Below are 16,968 nucleotides of genomic sequence, written 5' to 3' on the forward strand. Positions count from 1 at the left end.
TCAAAGTGCTGTAGTTCTTTATTTATCCAAATAGAGACTCAAAACATATACACTTTCTCTTGTTTTATCTCCCAAAACACAGTAATGGAGACGGTATGACCATTTCAACATATTTGGAAAGCGACTCTTTGGTTGGAGCTTGGTAGGGGAGTGAAAGGCTCATAAGAGTTTTCAGTGTTTTATTTCCAGGCAACTCCCCTACACCCATACACACACTGAGAGAAAACAGCAAAGCAAGAAATGTGCTGGGTTGTAGCTTTGGACAAATGTTCAGATAATGTAGAGATGCTATGGAGAATGCCGGGACAGTAATGAAGCAAGGCCACTGGATTTACTCCCATCTCTTTCTAATGGGAACGTCAACCAAACATCCAAGAGCCACTCATTTTGACTTCTTTTAATATGAGGCCCACACTCATAGCTGAATATACACTGATTCTCTTGGCTACCTAGAGATATTCTGCTTGGTGGGGAAGATAACTTGATTGCTTTGCACCTCTAAAAGATAGTTAAGTCTCCAAGATAAGCCAAAGGAAGATTCCATTTCTAGTGAAAAGTATTGATCTCTTAGACACAGAGGCATAGTATGTGTGTGTGTGTGTGTGTGTGTGGTGGTGGGCGGCAGGGATGGCAGACAACTCCGGGTGCTGTCTTCACGGGGGTGGGGGTGCCAGCATGTCTCCTCCTCTCCATTCCCTGCATACCTTTTTAAATGTTGGTCAACTTCAGCTCTCTTCTGATGTCACGTCCAGGTCTCGGGACTAGTATGTGACGTCAGAAGGAAGGCGAGCCAGGCACAAGCAGCAGGTGGACATGCTGCTCATGCCAGCAAACATGTCAAGAGGTATGCAGGGGGGCAGGGGCACTCAAGCGTCGAGGAAAAATGTGTGGGTGAGGGCGCACAGCATGGTGGGGAAGAGTGAGGGGGCGCACGGCATGGAAATTCCGGGTGCCACTGCTCTCGGCACCAACATCTCTCACTACGCCACTGCTTAGACATGATGGGTAAAGAGTGAAGTGCCCCAGGGGTCTCTACTGGGATCACTGCTTTTTAGCATATTTATAAATGATCTGTAAATCATGGCAACAACTAATGAGGGACCAGGTGAAGAAAGAACACCTCGCCTTGAGTTATAGACATTGACAACACAAAAGAAGCAGGCAAGGGGGTTTTCTATTCAGCCAACCAAACTGTCTTTATTGGAAATGGATAGTCCCAACAAGGATCCTAGTTTCGGGAAGGAATAGGGAGAAGCAGGGCAGAGAAGAGGAGGGGTGTCGTGCCCCTACCAACATGGCACCCAAGGCGGACCGTCCCCCTCACTCCCATTCCTACGCCACTGTCCGTAGGATTCCGTGATGTGGCTACGCCAAGAGCATTGTGTGGAATTCTGGTTGCTACACTTCAAAAAAGATATAGTGGAATTAGAAAATGTACAGAGAAGGGTGACCAAAATGATAAAGGGGATGGAATAACTCTCCTATAAAGAAAGACTGATGTGATTAGGCCTCTGCAGTTTGGAAAAGAAACCGCTGAGAGAGATGATATCACAGAGCTCTTCTCAAATCAGCATCATCCAATCAATTTCAGCATTAAGTCCCTTTGAATTAACCATATCTAATTTAAATATCTAGGAGAGTTTTGTGATAGGTTAGAAGGAAGTCAGCTGTTTTCTAAACTGTTGCTTAAATGGCTGAAAGAACACTGCCGCCATTTTGAACAGCAGATGAAGAGAGCTGCAAGATGACAGTGGCGTTGAAAAGAGGTAATTCTGAATATTATTATAGTGTTTCTGAAGAATATGCTTTGAAGAACTAATGGATTTGAGAGTCGCTATAGGGGGGGTGGGAGATGTTTGTGTATTATAGGAGAGATGCCTAGATTCAGACATGTGGTGAAACATGAGTCATGTCGGTGATTATAGCCCCTACCCGGTTTTGTTTCATCAAAGATAGTTTTTGTTTTTTATTTTAAATAAGTTAAAAAGGTTGAAGATTTGAACTTGAAGAAAATAATTAAAAGCAAAATAATCATAAGACGGTGAATTAATGAGGACCGGTGACAAATGGATGTTTAAATCCCTATCGGCAATGAGTTTTTGAGCCAATAAGAGTGGCATCCCTGAGGTCATGTAATTATTGTGATATATAGATATAGATATATGTGACTAGAAATGTTTGTAGTAGTAGATAATTGAGATTTATAGAATTCTACTGCTGAAAAAGTTTTCTATTAAGGAGCCGTGCTTGATTACATATAGATACCTTATAAATAAGTGCAATTTAAGGCATGCAAATATTTACATAATAGCACTTAAGTGGAATTTCAGCATTTAAGTATATATATGCATGTGCACTTACACATATACAGTATATGACATCATCAATGGGTTCCCCTCTCCGGTCTTTCAGAATACACATATATGCCCCTGCCATATTGAAAATGGGCCTACAGCCTGGCCCATTTTCGAGTAGGCCCACCCTCACCATCAGAAGCTAAGCAGGGTCAGATCTGGCAGCAACCCAGTGGAGCCACACACTGAACAGAGAAGGCAATGGCAAACCACTGCCATGAAACATCACGGGGTAGATTCCTTACCATGCATGTGGTCGACTTGGTGGCATGATCCATCCATCATATTGAAAATGGAAGCTTGATATTCTGATAGTCATATCTAGGGGAAAGAAGGAATAACCAATAGTAACTTAAACATAGATAGCAGCAGCTGAGAACGTCTGTAGATTCTCAAGGATCTCACAGTAACCAAGGGGGCGTTGTCAGTCAGTCAGGGTTTTGTGAGAAGTTGCACACACCATGCCACAGGAAACCAGTGCAACTTCATCAAAATAGGTTTAAAATGAGTTGACTGAGACACATTAGTTAAGTTAAGCAGCTGCATTTGTAAGCTGATAAACCTAAGCATGAGTTACTGGATTATTGTAACGATGTGATCAGGTATTGAACCACTGTCTTAAAATTCAGATTAGACGATTAAGATTTTTTTTCTTATCAGTTTCGATTTGAAATACTTTTTGAATAGTATTTTTCAGCTGCTTGGTTAAGGATAGAGAACTGTCAACACATATACTTAAATATTTTAGACTTATAACAATGGGTACTTTTAAATCATTCAGCAAAAAAACTTTTTGGTACTTCTGATGGAGAAATCTTTCCAGACAGAAATATTTGCAATTTAGCGACATCTGATTTAAATGTTTGTTGTCATCCACATTTTTATTGAGTGAAGTCAAACACTCAGGAATTTTAAAGTATTTTTCAACTGATCCTTCAATGTGAAAACAAAATTGAAGATCTATGTATAAGCAGAAGTGAACATCAAAGCTAGACAAAACATAGCCAATTGACCCCATCTAAATATTAAAAGTTCTTTGAGAAATAAATTAGGAAAACCACTTAAAAACATTTACCCCAATCTCCAGTGCTTTCAATTGTCAAGAAATATCCTGAGATGCAAATTGTCAGAAGCTGCCAAAATGTCCAGTTACCATAAAATATTCAACCCCTCTGTCAAATCCTGCTCTAATAGAATGAAATACAGAGATAAGGAGAGTTTCAGTGGAGTGTTTTGGCCTGAAACCAAATTGATACATATTTAGTCACTGCAAGGTCTACAAAATCCTGAATGGTGTAGGACGGGTAAAAGTGAATTGATTTCTTAATCTTTCAAAAAATACAAAGACTAGGGGACACTCAATGAAATTACATGGAAATAATTTGAAAAATAAATTTCCTCCTATTTGTTTTAATAACTCTGGAACTCATTGCCAGAGGATGTAGTAACAGTGGTGAGCATATCTGGGTTTAAAGAAGGTTTGGACAAGTTCCTGGAGGAAAAGTCCATTGTATTGAGATAACTACTGCTTGTCCTGCGATCAGTAGTATGGAATGTTGCTACTAGTCGGGTTTCTCAAAAGAATGATGTGGATCACTTCATCATATATCCAACCCACAAAAATAGCATCATCAAACACAAGGTTTTTTTAAAATAACTGGTAAATTAATCAAATCACTTTTTTTGCACCTACAGTGTTACAAACTCTAAATATCATCTATCAAATATAGCTAATATATATTATCTGAGCTAATCATACAGCGCTCCAACTTCCCATACAAACTTTCCCAAGTAATAAATGAACTAAGAGGATGAAGTATCATAAATAGGCTATGAGCTTAGAACCTAGAACCTCTTATAACATATATGTTATTTCAGGTCCTTATTCTGAATTGATACATTGCCGTATAATCATCTACGTTGATCCTCCATCCCTCCCATAAATCTCCCTAATTATTTTATTTGACTATAACTATTTGGGTTTCTGCCAGGTACTTGTGACTGGGATTGGCCACTGTTGGAAACTTCAAGAGTGAATCAAAAATTAAAGGCAATTGTTAAATTACAAGATAACCGGAACAGAGCTAGCAAAATGCAACATATGGACTCATATATTGCCTGTTGGATAGTTCATCCACACATAGAGCAGCAATCGGCCTATAATCGTGTGGCAGCCACGAGGTCAGAAACATGGACGCTGTCGCATGATTGCCCCATTGAAGAACAATGTGCAGTGGTGTGCTTTCTTTGGGCAGAGGGAGTGAAACCTGTGGAAATTCACCGTCTGATATTGACTCAGTATGGACATAGCACCATGAATCATCAAAAGGTTTGAGTGTGTAAAAAGGTCTAGAGCGGGAAGAACAGGTGTAACCGACGCAGGTCATTTTGGTCGCCTATTAATATTGCGCATACAAGAACACAATAACAGGGTGGATGCCTTTATTAGAGAAGACCAATGGATAAGTGTCTCAACTGGCTGCAAATTTGGATAAGTTATGGATCTGCATTTGCCATAATGCATGATGACTTGGGATACAAGAAAGTCTGCGCACGACGGGGTCCCAAACAGCGAGCTGCACAAACAACAGTGTGTGGAGGTTACGACCCAGTTCTTGAAATGGTATGAAGATCCGAGTATTCCGGAGAGAATTGTCACCGGTGACGAGACATGGATGGATCACTACAATCCGGAGAGCAGCCGAAAAATCTTCTTCTCTGCAGGAATGCAGAAGCTAGTTTGAACGATACAACAAATGTGTCGTCTTGCACGGGGACTATGTGGAAAAGTGATATGTTCAATTGCTCACTGTTACTTCTATTAAAGCTGTTAAAAATATTTTGGCTTTACTTTTTGATTTACCCTCATATATGGACCAGTGGTCTGATCCAGAATGGCATTCTTATATTGTTATTACACTAACTGGAAGGATGGGCAGCTAAAAAAAAAACGTGTGTGTCGTTTCCCATGTCATTTATGAGAATGTTTTGTTGGTTTGGATGACTGTCATCAAGAATGTGCATGCTTCCTAAAGACTGCAAGTCATTTGGAAAAAGGGTATACTTTTTTCTTGACTGTGCACACAAAGGCAAACCATGACACATGTACAAACCATCGGGGAAAACATGCAAACATTTTGCCAATAGTGTACATGCTTTAGGGAAGGGTGCACCCTAATATCTGTGAATGAGAAAAAACAAAAACAGAAAATGCCATGCTTTTTCTGTTCATTTTCATTTGTTGTTAACATGCAACGACATGGGATATAGCGAGACATTTCCTGTGTTTGACAAACCATCCCTAATGATTTATTTTTGTTGTAATGACTTCTGTGTTTGTTTTACAACTGCATCCAGATGCAATATTTGTCTCACCAATAGTTTTTCAGCTGCATAGTTAAAGTCATAGAGAGCTGAGTGATCCAAATTGGGAACGTGTAGATCTTTTGGGCATACAGATATTAATTTCTCTTTTTCTAATCTGAAGAATTACCTTTGAAAGCAGATCAAAAAATGTATTAAGTTAATCCAATAAAAAAGGTATCATCTTTCTGTGTTGTTTTGTTTTATTTCTATTTTCCTAAAATTATTCAAATTCCATGTGTATTGTAATATATGTGATCGTTATTATTCCTCTCCCGATCTACTGAGTCATTCTGCTATTACCAACATCTGAGCAGAGAAAGTGTCCTCACTGGTCTGACCCAACAGCGGCATCTCTTATGTTCTGACCATGATGTTGGCTGAGACAAAGGACAAAACACCGAAGGACGTGATTCTGTCATTAAGACGCATACATTTATGCTCTAGATATAGGTATAAATGATTTTGTGCCAATTTCCCTCACTTTACGAGAGCGAGCCTATTATTAAAGCCTAGCGGGCTCTTGTGGTTAGAGCTGATATTAATAGTCTGACAACATTTCACAAAGGCAGGAAAATTCCAGATCTCTTCCATCTCCCAGGGTGAATTTCTGGTGCAAGGCAGTGCAAGGCAATCAGTGAAAATGTCAGTGTTAAACCCCCTCTGGTGTCCATCAAGGGAACTGAAAGCTTTTTCTGTTTCAGAGATGCTCTTAAAAACAAGGACAAAAACTTGCAAGGTCATATCTTATGCATTCCCTAGGTGTGCCTGTTAAGGCTGAAATGCAAAAGCAATGCAATTTGGAATCTAAGAAGGGAAAAGATTCTATGCTGACACAGGAAGCTAAAACAATATTTTGTTGCTTTAGGCCATTGTAGAGGATGCTGTCACTTCCATAGTAACCTGTATCCTAGCAACCAGCATGGTTAACATCTGCGGTTAAAAAGGCAATAAGCGACAAGAAATCATCCTTCAAGAAATGGAAAAAGGATTCAACAAAGGAAAACCAGGAAGAGCACAAAAGACACCAGAAAGAATGTCATAGAGAGCTCAGGAAGGCAAAGAGAGAATATGAGGAAAGACTGGCAGGAGAAGCAAGAAACTTCAAACCCTTCTTCAGGTATGTGAAATGGAAACAACCAGCCAGAGAGGAAATGGGACCACTGGACAACGGAGACAGGAAAGGAGCGAAAAAGGAGGAAAAAGAGATAGCTGAAAGGTTAAACAAATTCTTCTCGTCGGTCTTCACCAGAGAGGACACATCCAATATCCCAGAACCCGAGGTGATTATAAACGGAGAACACGACGAAAAGCTGGTACAACTAGAGGTAAGCAAAGAGGATGTCCTCAGACAGATAGACAGACTAAAGAGCGACAAATCACCAGGCCCGGACGGCATCCACCCAAGGGTACTAAAAGAATTGAGAAACGAAATAGCAGAGACACTTCGCCAAATATGTAACCTCTCCCTAAAAACTGGGGAGATCCCAGAGGACTGGAAAATAGCAAATGTCACGCCCATCTTTAAGAAGGGATCAAGGGGTGACCCGGGAAACTACAGGCCTGTGAGCTTGACCTCGGTTCCTGGAAAGATGATGGAAGCAATGGTAAAGGACACAATCTGCGAACACATAGAAAACAATGGACAACTGAAGGCGAGCCAGCATGGCTTCTGCAAGGGAAGGTCGTGCCTCACGAACTTGCTGTACTTCTTTGAGGGAATAAACAGTCAGATGGATAAGGGTGAATCCATAGACATCATTTACCTTGACTTCCAAAAAGCCTTCGACAAGGTACCTCATGAACGGCTACTTAAAAAACTGTGGAACCACGGGGTGCAAGGGGATATCTACCGATGGATTAAACACTGGCTAGCGGGCAGGAAACAGAGGGTTGGAGTCACGGGCTAATACTCAGATTGGCAATGGGTCACGAGCGGAGTTCCGCAGGGGTCGGTGCTGGGACCTCTACTATTCAATATATTTATTAACGATCTGGAGACGGGGACAAAATGTGAGGTTATCAAATTTGCTGATGACACCAAACTCTGCAGCAGGGTTAGAAACACGGAAGACTGTGAAGACCTACAAAGGGACCTAACGAGACTGGAAGAATGGGCAAAAAAGTGGCAAATGAGTTTTAACGTAGAGAAATGCAAGGTCATGCATGTAGGGAAAAAGAACCCGATGTTCATCTACAAAATGGGGGGAACACTGCTAGGGGTGAGTAACCTGGAAAGGGACCTGGGGGTGATGGTCGACTCATCACTGAAACCATCGGCGCAATGTGCGACAGCCTCAAAGAAAGCAAACAGAATGCTGGGCATCATCAAAAAGGGTATCACAACCCGGACGAAGGAAGTCATCATGCCGCTGTATCGCGCAATGGTGCGCCCGCACCTGGAGTACTGTGTTCAATACTGGTCGCCGTACCTCAAGAAGGACATGGCGGTACTCGAGGGAGTGCAGAGGAGGGCGACTAAGCTGATAAAAGGTATGGAAAATTTTCCATACGCTGACAGGTTAAAAATGCTGGGGCTGTTCTCCCTGGAGAAGAGGAGACTTAAAGGGGACATGATAGAAACCTTCAAAATCCTTAAGGGCATAGAGAGAGTAAATAAGGACAGATTCTTCAAACTGAGAGGAGCCACAAGCACTAGGGGTCACTCGGAGAAATTGAAAGGGGACAGGTTTAGAACAAATGCTAGAAAATTCTTTTTTACGCAGAGGGTGGTAGACACATGGAACGCGCTTCCGGAGGAAGTGATAGGCCAGAACTCTGTACAGGGATTCAAGAAGGGTTTGGATAGGTTCCTGGAGGATAAAGGGATAGAGGGGTACAGATAGAACTTGAGGTAGGTTATAGAAGTGGTCAGAAACCACTTCACAGGTCGCAGACCTGATGGGCCGCCGCGGGAGCGGACCGCTGGGCGAGATGGACCTCGGTCTGACCCAGTGGAGGCAACTTCTTATGTTCTTAACCACGTATTTTAATGAGTCTCAGCAGAAAATGAGATTTTGGTAAGCAAAAGGAAATTCGTTTTGAATAACTGTTACACTAAAGGCTCCTTTTGCAAAGCCGCGCGCTAGATTTCCGCACACGCTAGCCCTTTTGAGCAGGCGGTAAATTTCCGGCTAGCGTGCGCTAATACGGTGTGTGCGATAAAACCGCTAGCACGACTTTGTTAAAGGACCCCTAAAAGTGTATCTCAGTGTGATCTCTTGGATCCTTAAGGATCATGTAATGGTCAACCCTTTCTTCCATCTGTAAAACGATCAAAAGTATGTTCAAACTGATAAGAAATCTTGTTCCCTCTGAGACCCCCCCCCTCCCCAATGCATTTAGAAGAGGCCTTGGGACAGCCCAACATAAAGGCAATATCAGACCTTAGATTTTTCAACTACAAATGACACTATTTTCATGCCTCAGCAACCACAATGGAGACAGTCACCACTGCACAAATAGCAGCCAAGTCCACAGGAAAAGAGCAGAGCGTGCCTGGTCTTCAAAACCCTCTTTATTATCTGCACTATTTTAATGCATTACATAACAGAAATGTGCATTCGTTTGACACAATATACAAAATGTTAATGACGCTTCCCAGGAAAATATCCAATTTTTCCCCTATCATTGATAGCATATGATATTACACAAGAAGGCATATAGCTTTATCAATAGGCATTTTCCTGCACAATACAGCACGTTAATAGATTATTGCACACAAATGATGACCCAAAACAAACAAAAAATATATATAAACTAAAAAAAAAAAATCAACCTGAAATAAAAAAAACCAACAAAATTTAACTTTTTGGCCACGACACCCCGGTTACACTGGCTCATTTTTTCCATTTATATAATAACATGGTTGTGTATGCTAATCTATTTAAATAGCATTTATTTATTTCCAGAGATTTGATATACTAAGTAATATTGTATTAAGATAGTTTCTGGAATTCAAGTCCAGGAGGGGTAGTGGAGAAAGGGAAGGACAGGGAATCTAATATGTAATAGTTTATTATTTCTGTATAACGTTCAAATAATTTTTACAAGAATACATCTTGCTACATGAAACAGAGAAGGAAAAAAATTTTTTTTAGGAAATTAAGAAAGAACAATCTTACAATATAACCAAATCTTGAACACCCTTCTTAGACTACAATAACGGTGGGGGCCATCAATGAATATAAAAGGAGAAATTAAATGTATATCATTCTAAAGAAAGGCTTAATGTGATTTAAATGTCTGAATTATTTGAAAAATCCCTCTTTACTCATTCCTTAACGATCTTCTCGACATCTAGAAACTGCTTCAAGTGATCTGGAGGAAAAAAAAGTGTACTTAACTCCCAAGTACCTAACCAGGCATTTACAGGGATATGTGAGAAGAAATGAAGTAGTTTTAGACACATCAGGGTATAACCATATTTTCTGACCCCCAAATTCTGAAAATTCTTAAAATATAATTTCAAAACCATATTAGTGTCCTATTCAAATACGAAGGACAACAAAAGGGTAGCCTCTTTCAGTGTCAGTTGTTAAGAGTTTGTTCAAGAAGAGCAGACACATTTTCAAAATCAATCTGAGTCTCGACCATTCTTTTTACCCAATTCTTTTTGAGAAGCTTTTCTATTTGGCAGGTAATAAATCTTATTAACTGAAGGGATATTTTTAGGGAAATTATTAAATTCTCAGACAAGTACCTTTTAAGAAAATCAATAGGTAAAACACCCGGGGCCTGTGGAAAATTCAGGAAGCGAAGATTTAACCGACGTTAAAATTTTCTATCTGCTCCAATTTTCTATGAATTAAGGTGTTATCCTTAATTGTTGCTGCTTTAAACTGCTGCAAATGTAGTATCTCTTCCTAAATGAACAAATTCATGTACCTTGCTGCCTTCATGTACAACTTTCTTTGTTAGTCCTCTTACTTTCAACGTCCCCATCTATTTGTTCCACCTCTTCTTACAACCCATGCTGCCTATATAAAGATGTTTTATTGCATATTGTGTGGCGTCAGCAGATATAAACATACCCAAAGCATCCTAAATCAGCACTTGTACATCCTAATCGTCAGGACATACGAGTGCTGATAAGCAAAACCACTTTTCTGGATTGCTAGTCAGGTGTCCTAGTCTCTGTGCATCCAGAGTTCGAGATGGGCATGGTGAAGGTGTGTTATGAGCAGGCTTTGGGCATATTTAAGAGCAAGTTAGTCCCTTCCTATTGTTTTTTCCATTTATGGCTCTCTTCTGTACCTTAAAAATATTGAATTGTAGTTCCACCCATTTTTTTTCTCTCTCTCTTTACCTAGTGTTTCGGTTGGTCTGTATGTCTGTTGGTCTTATTTACTGTTTTAAAATTTATTTAAAAACATTTTGCTAAAATAAATGTTATTTTTCCTGTGTTGTAACTCGCTTCGTAAAAATTAAATTAAGCGACTCATCAAATTAAAATAATGTTTGAAACTTGACTTGAAACTTGGACATCTTGATAATCAAACATTTTGCAAGATGTCCTGGACATAACATAAACATTTGGGTCTAGACCTGTTTTAGAAGTGTCTAAGTGCCACAAAAGCCCAAACTGACCAGGTGACCCCTGCCTGCATCAAAATAAGACACCCCCACGCTCCCCCAGTGCTCACTAACCCCCTTCCACCACACAAAAATGAGAATAAAAAGGTACATACCTGGCTCTAAGAACAGCAGCATCTGGTATGGGGAAGTCTAGTAGAGCATCAGGTGTGGGTGGACTAGTGAACCATAGAGAGGACCTAGGCCCATAAGCCACTCTAACCACTACATTTATGGTAAAAAGTGTGAGTCCACTCAAACCCTACCATACTACCATATAGGTGCCACCTGCAGCCATTAGGGCTATGGAATGGTACAAAGGTGGGTATGGTATATTTTGGGGGGTTCACCATAAATGTTAAGGGTGTTATGGTGAGACACGAAGTTCACAGCAATGCCCTCTAAGGTGCCCCACTGCTCTGCAGGGATGTCTAGGTGGGCAGTCCATTAAAATGCTGGTCCCTCCCAAGTCCAAATGGTTTGGATTAGGACATTTTGAATTTGGACCTTTTTGTATTCGAAAATGGCCAAAAATGTTAGATAGGCCATTTTTGAAATTAAAACATGGACATCTAGCGGTTTCAAAAATGGCTGTTTCCTATACCTGCTATTTGGACATCTTGCAGGATACGTCCAAAGTCGGACACAGATGCAGTATCGAAAATACCCCTCTATGTCTACAGATTATTCTTGCTGTACTCTGCCTTACCTGAAATTCAAAAAGACAGTAAATAAATCATATTAATCAAATAACATGTGGAAGGGCATAATAATAATAAAAAAAAATATCTAAGTTCCCAGACTGCCATTATGTCTACCTTTAAGTCCTATTGTCCCCAAAAATTTCGCCCAAGTCCCAAACGCCCAAATCAACACCTCACCTAAAATGACAATTCTCTAACTGGCATCTGTCACAAGCGCCAGTTAGAGAATCGTGGAACCTTTCCCTCCCCCCACAACGATCATGGCAGGAGGGATGGTCAGTCCCTCTTGCCTGAACTTGTCGTGATCCCCCCCGAATGTTTGCTGGCAGGAGAGATGGCCAGTCCCTCCTACCTGAATCTGCTGCAACGCCCCCCACACATCGCCGGCAGGAGGGATATCCAGTCCCTCCTGCTGGATACCCCCAAACCCCACCGCAACCTTCGATGGCAGGAGAGATGCCCAACCTCTCCTGCCGACACCCCTCCAAAGATAGCTCACCCAGATTCCCTAAGCCCACCCCCACCGGACTGCCCCTTTTTTAGATGGCCGGACAGGTCCTTCCTGCATCTGGCCAGCCCTCGCTGGAATGGCGGGCTTGCCCCTTCTCGGTGCATCTTGAAATGCACTGGGGAGAGGTCTAAGGCCCTGATTGGCCGCTTTTAAGACGGCCACCAATGGTGCTGGTTACAGAATCTGGGCCAAAGTGTCTTAAGCATCGATAGGCATCCTAACCTTATGCGCAACATATTTATGCCTTGTTTTCTTGGCCTAAATCCAAAACAGGCACCTATAAGTAAAACACACCCATGATCTCCCTCCGCCTAGCCACACCTATTTTGTGGTAGGTGCCTTGGACTAGATGCCTATCAGGTTAGGCGCCTACTATCCCAAATTAGTGCAATTAACATCATTTACAAGTTAATTGCCAATTATTGGTACCAATTAAGATTTTTAACTAAAAAGTTAGGCACCTGGATCTAGGCATCTAATATAATAAAACCCTTACCCGTGCATGCGTAGTTGAAACTGTGTGATCTCTGCCGCCATGATTTCTGCTTCCATGGCTATGTTCTATGTGTGGAGCCTGCAGCGCCGATTTTACCCATTGCCGACATCGCTTCCTGCCAACGGCTGTGTGAGACCCGGGAGGAGAGGGAGGTAAAAGGAAGGGAGAAGGGCTACTGCAGGACAGGGGGAGCAAGCAAGGGGTGGGTGCACAGGGAAGGGGGGCAATGCTGCTGCTGCACAGGGAAGGAGGGGCAATGCTGCTGCAGCACAGGGAAGCGGGGGGGGGAAGAAGGATAGGGGGGCCAGGGAGAAATCTTGGTTTGCTTTGGGGGGGAGAGACAGAAGGGGGCCATGGAGAGAGACAGAAAGACAGGCAGGCAACACATGAGAACGAAAGACAGACGCACAGAAAGACAGCAGGCAGGGATAGAGACAGAAAGAAAGACACAGGGGGCCAGAGAGTGAGACAGAAAGAAAGCAAGAAAGAGACAGAAAAGAAAGACAGACATTCTAGCACTTCAAAATCATTTTAAAGATTGGACCCTCTATTTTTGTTGTACCACTCTTCATGGTAACTGAAGAGGCATGCAATCAAAACTTTCATCATAAATATATATCGGTATGTCCTCTTTCAGCCACTGATAAAACAGGGTGTAAATGGGCTGGAGTGAGCTTTGCAGAGACTTCAGCAGTTGGAACCTAAGCACAGAACCAGATGGATTCTTGCCCAGAAATAGCTAAGAAGATAAAAAATAAAAAAAATTTTAAAATTGGATCAGGTTGGGCAGATTGGATAGACCATTCGGGTCTTTATCTGCCGTCACTACTATGTTACCAGTTCCCCTAGATCAGTGGTCTTCATTCATTTTTAAGCTGGGACCATTTTGGCTTCTAATGAGCTGAAGGAGAGCCACCAAGTATCTTCTCATGTGGAGCCACAGCACTACTGACCAATGTGTGTCAATGGCATCCATCCCCACAGCTCACCTTCAAACTTCATTTCCAGATGCATTATTTTTTGTCTACTGAGAAATGCCTTGTCCTTCAAGCATGTACTCCTCTCCCATCTACTTCTCCTTTTCTGTCCTGAGCTTGCATAGAAAGGCAGAGAAGCAAAAAAAACAAAACAAAAAAACACCAAACAAACAAACAAAAAAAACCCAACAAAAAACAACCCTAGAAAGGCACTGGGAGCCAGTGCAAAATGAGTGCAACCTGGGGCCTTGAATTGAAGAACACTGCCCTAGACAAAGATGGCCATTAAACGGAAGAGAGATCTTAAAGCTTAGCCAAAGAGATTTGAAGAAATGCAAAATTACAGGCTTTGCTGTGAGAATGACAGACACCAAACTATATCACAAGGTAAATAACATGGAGGACTGCGAAGATCTCCAAAAAGATCTGACAACACTGGAAGGATGGGCCAAAAAATGGCAAATGAGTTTCAACATAGGGAAGTGCAAAGTCGTACATATAGGGAAAAAAAACCCGATGTTCACTTACAAAATGGGGGGATCAGCGCTAGGGGTGAGCGACCTTGAAAGAGACCTGGGAGTGATGGTAGACACAACATTGAAGGCGTCGGCGCAGTGTGCAACAGCCTCAAGGAAAGCAAACAAAATGTTGGGTAGCATTAAGAAGGGTATCACGACCAGAAAGAAGGAAGTCATCCTGCCACTGTATCGTGCTATGGTGCGCCCGCACCTGGAGTACTGTGTTCAATTCTGGTCGCCGTACCTCAAGAAGGACATGGAGGTACTTGAGAGAGTTCAAAGAAGAGCAACTAAGCTAATAAAGGGTATGGAGGACCTCTCATATACTGACAGACTGAAAAGGCTAGGGCTTTTCTCCCTGGAAAAGCGGAGACTTTGAGGAGACATGATAGAAACCTTCAAGATCATGAAGGGCATAGAAAAAATAGACAGGGACAGATTTTTCAAATTAAGGGGATCAACAAGTACAAGGGGGCACTCAGAGAAATTGAAAGAGGAGAAGTTTAGAACAAACGCTAGGAAGTTCTTTTTCACACAGAGGGTGGTGGATACATGGAACGCGCTACCGGAGGATGTGATAAACAGGAGCACGCTACAGGGGTTCAAAGAAGCTTTGGATAGGTACTTGGAAGACAAAGGGATTGAGGGGTACAGATAAGAGTAGAGGTAGATTATAGGGATGGGATTAGAGGTAAGTTATAAAATTAATCAGGGATCACTGTTCAGGCACTAGGCCTGATGGGCCGCCGCGGGAGTGGACCGCTGAGCAAGATGGACCTCTGGTCTGACTCAGCGGGGGCAACTTCTTATGTTCTTATGATCACAACATCTGGTTTCAGTATTTACCTTAGATGGGCTTACAATAAAATAAACCAAAAAAAATCATTGGCTGATTGCTGTCTGGATCATTTCTATCATATATTGTATTATCTTGTTGATCTTGGTTGGATTTCAATAAAACTCATTTTGGAAAAAAAACAAAAAACCCAACTGAAAATACATGACCCAAGAAAAAATAAATCACACTCATAAGACCTATTAAAAGATATATTTTCACCATTCTGTGATAACATTGCAGCATTTATAAGACTTCATAAAGGTACAAATCTCAACTGATGCAAACAGTTGAACTGAAGGAAGTGGGAGATGAGTTTGTACATGGAACTGTTTACAAGAATGGAACCAGTACAAGTCTGATTATTCTGTAGGTATCAGGATGCACAGCTTGCAAAATACAAACCCTCTCATACTCTACTAGACAGCAAAGTTTCTAGTAACGTTCCCTCCACTTGGCTTGCTTTTTTATTTTCTTAACCAGACACCAAAATTAGAGTTCATCATTTCATATTATTTATACAAATAGGTGATTCATTTACAGTACATAAAATAGCTACCAAAATACAGTGCACCGATGCACAAAGTTCACTTTTTGCAAACACATGTACAGATAAACTGATCGTAACATTCTATGCAGAGATCTTTGGGCACAGTTTATCACCATAAACGCCAAAAAGTACCAGCCGTGGCATGTGCGCACTGAAGACATCCAAGCATGTGTTGGAGAATGATACACAGTCCTCGAAAGCTAACACCTCACAGAAATGAAAAAGTGACTGAGCTTATTAACATTCAAACTGTTACATGTATTTTCTTATGGTTACCATCAACAAATTCTGGAGTGGTAAAGATTAAGCATTAAACAGAATTCATTTTGGAGGGCCACATAAATATATTAATTACATATTTTATGTATCTGTATATATACATAATCATACATATATATTGATTTATTATTGATTTAATACAAATAAAATCTGATTTGTAAAAATTCTTATTTTTACAATCAAAGGAAATTTCCCATTTCTTCCTCTATTCACAATTATATTTCATCACTTACCATACTAAATTCCCTTTCAGTACCAATATTTTCAATAATGCTAAACCCTATCCCTGTGCAAATTCCTATGTAAGAAGAATATTAAAACATTGTTCAAGTCATTCCAAAGCTTCATTAAATATTGCAAACTGCAACCAATTTTCAAGATATTTAGGAAAATATATACAGGAGCTATGTCATCTCGGTTTCAATAAATAAAAGCTTTCCTGTTCCTGTCCTAAAGCTTTGTTCTATTGGCAGTGTGCTTTTTCGGTATCAGTGCGCATAAAAGCAATTGAAATGAATTTGCTGTTTACTCGTCTCAGACGAGTAGACTAATAATTAATGCCGTCGATTCCCACTACAGCTCCTTGTGACCCTGGGCAAGTCACTTAAGCTTCCATTGCCCCAAGTACAAAACTTAGATTGGGAGCCCACTAGGAACACAGAGAGTAACTGCATATAATACAGTACATGTAAACTGTTTTGGTTGTACTTCCGGAAGGTGGTATGTCAAATCCATGACCTTTTACCCTTTCACAGTCACTGTACAAGATTTGAGGTCCACAGCTCTAAGCAATCTCTTCCTCTACTG

The sequence above is a fragment of the Geotrypetes seraphini genome, chromosome 14 (assembly GCF_902459505.1).
Source record: "Geotrypetes seraphini chromosome 14, aGeoSer1.1, whole genome shotgun sequence".
In the NCBI taxonomy this organism is placed as follows: domain Eukaryota; kingdom Metazoa; phylum Chordata; class Amphibia; order Gymnophiona; family Dermophiidae; genus Geotrypetes; species Geotrypetes seraphini.